General features: G+C 29.3%; 1 pseudogene across 1 annotated transcript; it reads left to right on the top strand.

Annotated features, from left to right (window-relative positions):
• Positions 1 to 5,912: 5,912 nt before the first annotated feature.
• LOC148772422 (ABC transporter B family member 11-like) lies at positions 5,913 to 9,389 on the top strand (annotated as a pseudogene). Its single transcript, XR_016030101.1, has 9 exons — positions 5,913 to 6,022; positions 6,698 to 6,985; positions 7,121 to 7,175; positions 7,263 to 7,438; positions 7,517 to 7,732; positions 7,830 to 8,057; positions 8,094 to 8,358; positions 8,453 to 8,749; positions 8,869 to 9,389. The product of XR_016030101.1 is annotated as an ABC transporter B family member 11-like (transcript).
• Positions 9,390 to 9,939: the final 550 nt, after the last annotated feature.

The following is a 9,939-nucleotide window of genomic DNA, read 5'->3' as shown; positions in this document are numbered from 1 at the left end:
TTTATATGAATTTTTGGTTTGTTTGATTGACTAATTAAGATGATCCAAGGATTAAAAAGCGCAAAAGCAAGGAAGATGACGAAAAACACAAATCTCACAAAAAATTCCAAGCGCCATTGAGAAAGGTATTTTCCAATATCTGAATTCCATTTAAATTGGGGTTAATATGATATTTGTTAAAACCTTGGCATACAAAAAATACCTCTTCAGTTAAATAATACGCGCGTGTGTGTGTATATATATATATATATATATATATATATATATATATATATATATATATATATATATATATATATATATATATATATATATATATATATATATGGTGCACACACGTATTTTGCTACTTTCACGTCTTTTGGTGATGCATGTAATATTAAACCTAAATAATTCTTGATGAACACCTTTTTTTTTCCCATTCGACGGAATCGATATTTTGATTTCCACCAGGCTTGATTTGAGGCTTGTTGATGTTAATTCGAGAGTTTAAAAATATAGATCCTACGTATCGGGAGATGCACCAAGTAAACCACTGATCTACACACAATCACATACATATACATGCCCCGTGTCTCGTATGTGAAATTGATAGTTGACACAATACTAAGATTACATTTGGTGAAATTCACCGCGGGGCCTAGGATTGAATAAGAGTGAAAATCGGACCGATCAGATTAGAGTTACCACTTTCGAAAAAAAGAAAAAACAAAATCATCTTTTTTTTTTGAAAATGAGAAATTAATCCCAATTCCGTTCAGATCGAAAATCAAAATTTCAAAAATTAGATTAAATAAAATCGAAATCGACAGAATGCTGAAAATTCGAAATTTTTGGTTATCTAAATAAACGAAATATCATAATTGTAAATGGCAAATTACAGTTATCCTTGAGCAAAGGTCAAATTACGAAAACAAAACCCCTATTGTTTGCATAATTAAAACCACCCACAATTATGTATTGTCTTAAAAAAAAAAAACCCTTTTAATTGGTAAATTTAGATGTGTTCATTGGCTAAAATCGATTTTTTTTAATCCGATTGACTTTTCCCAATTTCCGCCCTATGGTTTGAATAAACCAATTTATGTGAACCGGCGGGAGAAAGTGAGAGAACCGGAAGATGGTGAAAATGATCTGTAGTCAACCCTTTCTGTTATTCTATATATATTAACTAGTAATTCACCCGTGCGATGCACGAGATCAATTTTTTTTTAAAATTATTTTGAATAAAATAAAACGAACGAAAACTTTGAACAGTTGACATACATGTAAATAATACCAAAAAAAGAATGTTTTATTGAATCAAAATATACATTTGTTTGTGATTTAACTTCATATTCGCTGAAATCTTTTGTGCACACAACATTGCTCGTAAAGTTAGTTATATCGCCCAATTTTGAGTTGATGAATATCTCTATCTCAAATCTACTTTTAACTCTGGACATTGCGGCGTACAATTCCCTATGTCACATTAATATTGACACTAATATTACACTAACAACAACTACTAATACTAATACTAAAACCAACATTGATAATACTAATACCAATACTAATATCAATACTAAAATCAACACTAATAATACTAATATTAATACTAATCCTAATATTAATACGATGATTAATACTAATAGTCTAATACTAATATTAATATCAACACTACTATTAACCAACCCTCATTACCTAGCATTTACCAATAGGGTAAAGGTCTAGGGTTCGAGTCCCCCCTCCCCTACTTCCCCTTGATGGACTTGAATTTACTCAAAAAAATAAAAAAATCAAGACTACTATTAATAATAATACACCAATTCTAATACGAATATTTAATGTTTAAACTAATACGCCAATACTAATACTCATAATAATACTAATATTAAGACTAATGCTAATGTTAATGCTAATACGCCAAGACAAATATGAATTTGAATACTAATAATAATACTAGCCAATACTCATACTAATACTAATATTAAGACTAATGCTAATGTTAATGCTAATACGCCAAGACAAATATGAATTTGAATACTAATAATAATACTAATAATGATAATAATAATGATAATAATACTGATATTGATATTGATACTGCTACTGATATTAATATTGATACTAATATTAATACACATACTGATACACATACACATACACATATTGATACCGATACCGATAACGATACTGATACCAATACTATTATTAATACTAATACCAATACTAATAATGATAATAATAAAAATAATAATACTGATATTAATATTGATACTACTACTCATATTAATATTGATATTAATATTGATACTAATATTAATATACATACTGATACATATACACATATTGATATTGATACCGATATCGATACCGAACTGATACTAACAATCTTACTAATACTATTATTAATACTAATACCAATAATAATACTAATATTAATATTTATACCAATACTTATACTGATACTGATATTGATACTGATACTGATACTGATACTGATATTGATACTGATACTGATATTCATATTCATACTCATACTCATACTGGTGTTGTTATTGATAATGATACTAATACTGATAATGATACTGATATTAATACTAATACTGATATTGATACTAATACTGATACTGATACTGATACTGATACTAATACTGATACTAATACTGATACTGATACTGATACTGATACTGATACTGATACTGATACTAATATCATACAAATACAAATATTAATACTTATACTAATACTAATACTAATACTAATACTAATACTAATTCTAATACTAATACTAATACTAATACTAATACTAATACTAATACTAATACTAATACTAATACTAATACTAATGCTAATACTAATACTAATACTAATACTAATACTAACGCTAATGTTAATGCTAATGTTAATGCTAATATGACTTTTAATACTAATAATAATACGAATAATGATAATAATAGTAAGGATAATAATATTGATATTGATATTCATACCCATACTCATACTCATATTCATACTAATACTCATACCCATACTCATACTCATACTCATAGTGATACTGATAGTGTTATTAATATTAATACTAATATTGATATTGATATGGATAGTAATACTAATACTAATACTAATATTAATACAAATACTAATACTGATACTGATAGTGATACTGCACCTGATACTGATACCGATACTGATACTGATACTGATATTGATACTGATACTAAAAATAATACTCATACATAAGTAATGTTGACATAATTATAAATTAAACGTTTAAATTTAGTAATTTTGCCGCATAATGAAATTAGTGATTATTTGTTTACTGTTAGTTGAATGAAATTATTATTATTTGAAACAAATTAAAAGAAGATACATAAAATATGTGTCAAATGTAGGTACTACTACTTGTCAAAAATATAGTTTCCATTTAAACTCTATATAGAATCATATCAATTAATATCCATTATTAATTTCTTTTTGTCTCTAATTATTATTCTCAGTATATGATAAACAATAAAAATAAGTTTACGATTTATATACTTAAACACAAATTAAATAGCAAAAGGAAATTGCTAAAGGAAAAAAAAAAAGAAGATTGACACGGATAATAGAAAGTAAATAGCAAATTATGAAACAAAAATCTGGAAATACAGCTATCAATATATAACGGGTATCGAGAAAATATGTGGGTATCTTTAAATATTTTATTTGATCTAGAAAAAATATGTGGGTATTATATATATATATATATATATATATATATATATATATATATATATATATATATATATATATATATATATATATATATATATATATATATATATATATATATATATATATATATATATATATATATATATATATTTTCTAATTTTAATTAATATATTAATTAATAATTCAAATTAATATATTAATAAATTAATTTATCAATATACATTGAAATAATTATATATAAACTATATCATTGATTGATAAAAATTATATCAATCATATAAATTTGGATTTATTTTATTTCCTTTTGTAAATATAGTATATTTATGGACTTGGATGTTTCATAATGTATGTACATATGAACAAAATAGATAAAAATAAGCATTATTAATGGACACAAAAATTAATATTGTTACAAAAATATGTAAACGCTAAATAATCTATTACATGCTCAATCAAGTTCATTAATCTCAATTTCTTTTTCATCGAAACCAAGTTTACAATCATCTCACGTATAATCAAAAGATGGAAATGCATAAATATTTTTTTTTTCTAAATCCATGCTTAAAATATACACGGATCATATTTATGCGTGCTATACAACGTCGCAGGGCTTCTCTCTTGCTAATGTCGCCGCGTACAACACAAACGATGATATCCATGGATCTGCAAAAACAATAAAAAACAACAAAACAAACATAAGTTAGATTGTTATATGTACACATACATAATAAATGAATAACATCATAAATATTCAACGACAAATAAATGTTTCAAGCGAACACATCGATAAATACTAATTGCATTATGAATTTACAAAACAAACGGAAAAAAAAAAGAGTTTTAGATGAGGACCTTAGTTTAGCATGATTATAACAAAATATGTAGATGAAGAGAGAGATGAATGAGTTAAAATTTAAGATTTGGGGTATTTCTACTTAATTTACACACACTAAATAAGTAAATACAATAATTTTAAGGAAATCATACATTGTTTATATTAGTTAATGTATATATAAATGCATATATACTAAAACATGTATACATATATATTTCACCATAATTGGACATAATTAAAATAAATGTAAATTGATTTCAGAAAATAAAAAATAGGCATGATTGACAACAAATCCGGTGATTGATTTTATTTGATGCAAATTCAAATAACTTATTAATAATTAATAATTGAAAGTCAAACTTTACATAAATTAAAATTGATTATGGTAATATTATTTCCATAAGTTATCAATATATAATAGATATGCTATTAATTATATATATGTATATATAGATATGTATATATAAATGATTTAGATAATAAATGCATATCCAAATTTTCATAAAAATCAAAATATATGGAATATACATACTATTTTTCTTAATATTTTTTTCTTTTTTCGTATTATAGTAATAAAAATATAAATTTCATAATATATTAAACAAATCCAAGTCCATAAATATACTACATTTGCAAAATAAAATAAAATAAATCTAAATTAATATGATTGATATAATCTATATCAATCAATGATATAGTTTATATATAATTATTTCCATGTATATTGATAAATTAATTTATTAGTATATTAATTTGAATTATTAATTAAAATTAAAATATATATATATATATATATATATATATATATATATATATATATATATATATATATATATATATATTAGTTTTTATATATATTAAATGTATATATTTAAATAAAAAAATTATGAAATATATATTAATTTATTAATATATTCATTTTATACAAATATCCCATTTTTTTTATTGAATGGATATTCGAAGATTCCAAAATATTGAAAAAAAAATGTATTCCTTTATTTTAATATTTTAATATTAAAAAAATATTCATAAAAAAATTGAGTATCATGAATTTTTTCAATAAATGTATTTTAAAATACTGAAAATAAAAATAAGATTTTTTTATTTCGAATTTATAAAATATTAACTTTGGAAATAATATATATACATGTGGTAATTGTTTAAATGAGTGTATAAATGTTAGAAAGGAAATAACTTAAATACATACCAAAATAAAATTGACATCTCACCAATTGAAGAATCCACCTCATCAATTGAACTCCAACTAAACAATTTTGATAAATGACATCATCATTTGCCACATGTCAATCATTGAGGGCATAGATCCTCTTTTTATATATTATATATAGATTTAAAAATGGTTCCTTCCTCGTGTTGTATATTATATTCCCATGGCAAAACTTCAACTGGACGTGTTGGAAAATTCAGTGTCGGTTAATAATGGCGTTTTGAGTTTTCCTGAACATTCTCTCCCAAATTGGAGAACTGGTAAAATCTCTCTCTCTCTCTCTCTCTCTCTCTCTCTCTCTCTCTCTCTCTCTCTCTCTCTCTCGAAGATGGTGTTTGATAGTTGATATATATCTATTGGAATTTGCATGGGTGTGGTTTGTGCTAGAAAAAATTGTAGGAAAAATAACCTCAGTGAGCATTTGAGTTCGATTGAAGGAAATTTGATTTGATTTGATTTGATTTTAGAATTTGGGGAAAGATTTCAAATTGACTCCATATAGAATGGGATTCAAAGTAAGAGTTAGTTAGTGAATTGGAAATCCTTAGCTCAAATATTTCCATCCAAAAAATACAATCACAGAGCTTAGCTTGTTTTGCTTGAAGCAGATTATGATTATTCAATGATACAAGTTTAAGATTGTTTCGATTTTTTGGGCTATTGGAAGCACTGTCTACGTTGGGGTAAATTTCCGAATCTTCTCGACATTTTTAGATAATGCTAGCTTAAAATTCGTGTTTCAACTATGAATTTGCGCTTATTTTTCGTCCAACTTTGCAGTATATGTTCGATGAAACAGTTTAGATATCATTTAATCTTTCGGTCTTTTGGTACCCGGTCGTTCGTTCTGCCCACTGCATCAACTTTTTTTATTTTTTGGGTTTTTTCTAAGCATTGTGCCCACAGCTGCACGTTGATTGAAATTCTTCGAACAGATGTGTAACGCTCTAGTGCTATATGGATATAACCTGGAAACAGAACCCCCGAGTTCCTCTGGAATAAAAGAAAGCCAGGCTGAGGAAAAGGTACAATTGCATAAGACCGTTCGGTTTTACAAGCTGTTCTCGTTTGCAGATTTTAGGGACAAAATTCTGATGACAATAGGTACAATTGCTGCTATGGGTAATGGTTTGTCACAGCCCCTCATGACCTTCATTTTGGGTGAATTAATAGATGTTTTCGCGGTAGTGCAAACCAACGGGACTGTATTACAGGTGTCTAAGGTACGTAAAAAAAAAAAAAAAAAAAAAGAACATGTAAACAAATTGTTTCTGCATCACACTTTGACACATGAATGCATATTGCTCAATTTATTGCTGATGTATCTATCACTTACTTAGTTTTATCATAAATATTAGGTATGTCTTAAATTCGTTTATTTGGCTTTGGGGTGCGGGGCAGCAGCATTTCTTCGTAAGTACGATTAAGATCATCTTTTTTTTTTCTCTCGAAGTTATACGGCATATCCTAAAATTACGAAACAACTTCTCGTTTTTGTAGAGGTTGCTTGTTGGATGATTACTGGACAGAGGCAGGCTGCAAGAGTTAGGAGTCTTTATCTGAAAACTATACTGCGACAAGAGATTGCATATTTTGACCAAGAAGTGAGTACCGGAGAAGTAATCGAAAGGATGTCGTCTGACACCATTCTCATTCAAGATGCCATTGGAGAGAAGGTGGTTCTGTTTTATCTGTATTGATTTTAAAAGTTTATTATGCGTTGTCTTTTTCTTATCGTCCGTGCAATGGTGCAGGTGGGAAACTTTGTGCAGATGGCTACATCGTTTCTTGGAGGTTTTGTGATTGCCTTTTTGGCTTCTTACGTTAGTCTTGTTGACATCGATCACGATGATTGTTTTTTATCTGGTGGAGTTATGTATGTCATCAGATCAAAGATGGCTTTCCAAGCAGAAAAAGCATACACTAATGCCGCCAATGTTGTTCAACAAACTATTGGATCCATCAGAACTGTGAGTTTTTACTTATTCCACGTTGAATCCATAAGCTGCTAATATCTGATCTCGAGGCTAAGTTTAAAGCATATGCCGTGATCTTGATTGTGTTAAGGTTGCATCGTTTACTTGGGGAGAAGCAAGCTGTGTCTAACTACAAGAAATTTCTTACTGCTTCTTACAAATCCGATGTAAAGGTAGGCTTGAGTAGTGGACTAGGTACCGGATATTTGGTCTACGCCACCAGCTTTTATGCAGGCGCCCGATTTGTTCAGGATGGAAAAACCACCACTTCAGATATCTTTCGCGTAAGTCTATTCTGCATTCATTTTTTTTTATATGTGCATATAAAAAAAAAAAAAAACTTGTAAAACTGCAGGTTTTTTTTGCTCCCGACCCTGGTGTCGATCGCAATTTCTACATCGAGCTGGCTCGCTCCGGATTCAACAAAAGCAAAAGCTGCAGCTAACTCTGTATTTGCCGTTCTTGATAAGAAATCTAGAATTAACCCTAGTGATGAGTCAGGCATGACTCTTGAAAACGTTAACGGAGAAATTGAAATAAGGCATGTCAACTTTAGCTATCCGACTAGGCCAGGCGTACAGATCTTGAAGCATCTTTCCTTGGCAATCAACAGCGGCAAGGTGACAACGTCGTACATCCTGTAGTAGAAAATTTAACGCATATCATTTTAATTTAAAATATTTTAATTTAAAATATTTAACTTAATTAATTCAGGTAGTTGCACTGGTTGGGGAGAGTGGGAGTGGGAAATCGACTGTAATCTCATTGCTGCAAAGGTTTTACGACCCCGATTCAGGTCAAATAACACTTGATGGAATTGAGATACACACGTTCCAATTAAAATGGCTAAGGCAGCAAACGGGGCTTGTGAGCCAAGAGCCAATCTTGTTCAACGACACAATCCGAGCCAACATTGCCAATGGAAAGGGAGGAGAAAGCGCAACCGAGGTAGAAATAATAGCTGCAGCAAAGTTGGCAAACGCACACGAATTCATTAGTGAACTACAACAGGTGAATTTTCTTTTTTTTTTTTTTTTTTTTGTTTTTTTTAGATCTGCATTTGCTTCTATATTTGACATACATTATTCGAAAATTAATGAATTGTATGATTGTACTGCCATGCATGGCAGGGGTATGACACGATAGTGGGGGAGAGTGGGGTCCAGCTTTCGGGTGGGCAAAAGCAGAGAGTGGCAATTGCAAGAGCGATTGTGAAGAGCCCCAAAATATTACTATTAGACGAGGCCACAAGTGCATTGGATTCAGAATCGGAGAAAATAGTACAAGAAGCACTCGACAAAGTAATGCTGAATAGGACAACAATCGTTGTTGCACATAGGCTGTCAACAATCAGAGGAGCAGACGTAATTGCCGTCTTTAAAAACGGAAGCATAGTGGAGAAAGGGAATCACCACACACTCATCAATCTCGAAGATGGTTTCTACTCTTCTCACTGCAGCTTTGTCTTAAATCATTTTATTGGACACTGATACGCGTTTTTCTCACGTATAAATTACCGCAAGTATACGGTATCGCCATTTTGCAGAACAGTGGTTCCGGATATCGATCCACAGGGACCTTGTAGATTCACATGCTGAGTAGTGTAATTATATTATCGTTATATTATCTAGCCGATTGTAAATATTTGGAATAATGAGAAACCCTAATTTAAAAGCATGCAAGATCGTAAACATGCAAATATAGAATATACGTAAATAAAGTAACGACAACTCAACGCGGGGACTTCGATTTAAAAGGGATTTCTAGGGCCAAATGCACCTATGTATAATCAACAACGATCTACAAATCCGTTATCTAAAATCACATTCCTATTCGTTAACCCAGACGCTAATGTACTCTAACCCCCGTCTCCAGTGTAGTTAGAGTCTACCCATAGGTCCGACGTCTCCGTTCAGTAAGAGAGCATTTAGGTCAAGTCCTTAAGGGCTACCCGAAGTGCATCACGTCTCCGTTTCCACATCCCGAGCTATGTTTTCCTAACTTCAAACAAGAAATCCTCTCTCGAGTTCATTCCAATTTAATATCAATCCGAGAGCTGATCAAACAATCAGAAGCATTTAATACAGGAAAACATAAACGAAATCGAAACACGACAAATAGATAACAGAAATGACGATCGAAATCAATATGTACAAGGCTTCATTACCCTAGAAGAAAATGTTCTTAGTTCATAACAAACA

Source organism: Erythranthe guttata, chromosome 2, assembly GCF_056151865.1.
Source record: "Erythranthe guttata isolate IM_541 chromosome 2, IM_541, whole genome shotgun sequence".
NCBI lineage: Eukaryota > Viridiplantae > Streptophyta > Magnoliopsida > Lamiales > Phrymaceae > Erythranthe > Erythranthe guttata.
The sequence above is the reverse complement of the archived record's forward strand: the minus strand, read 5'-3'. Positions and strand labels throughout refer to the sequence as shown.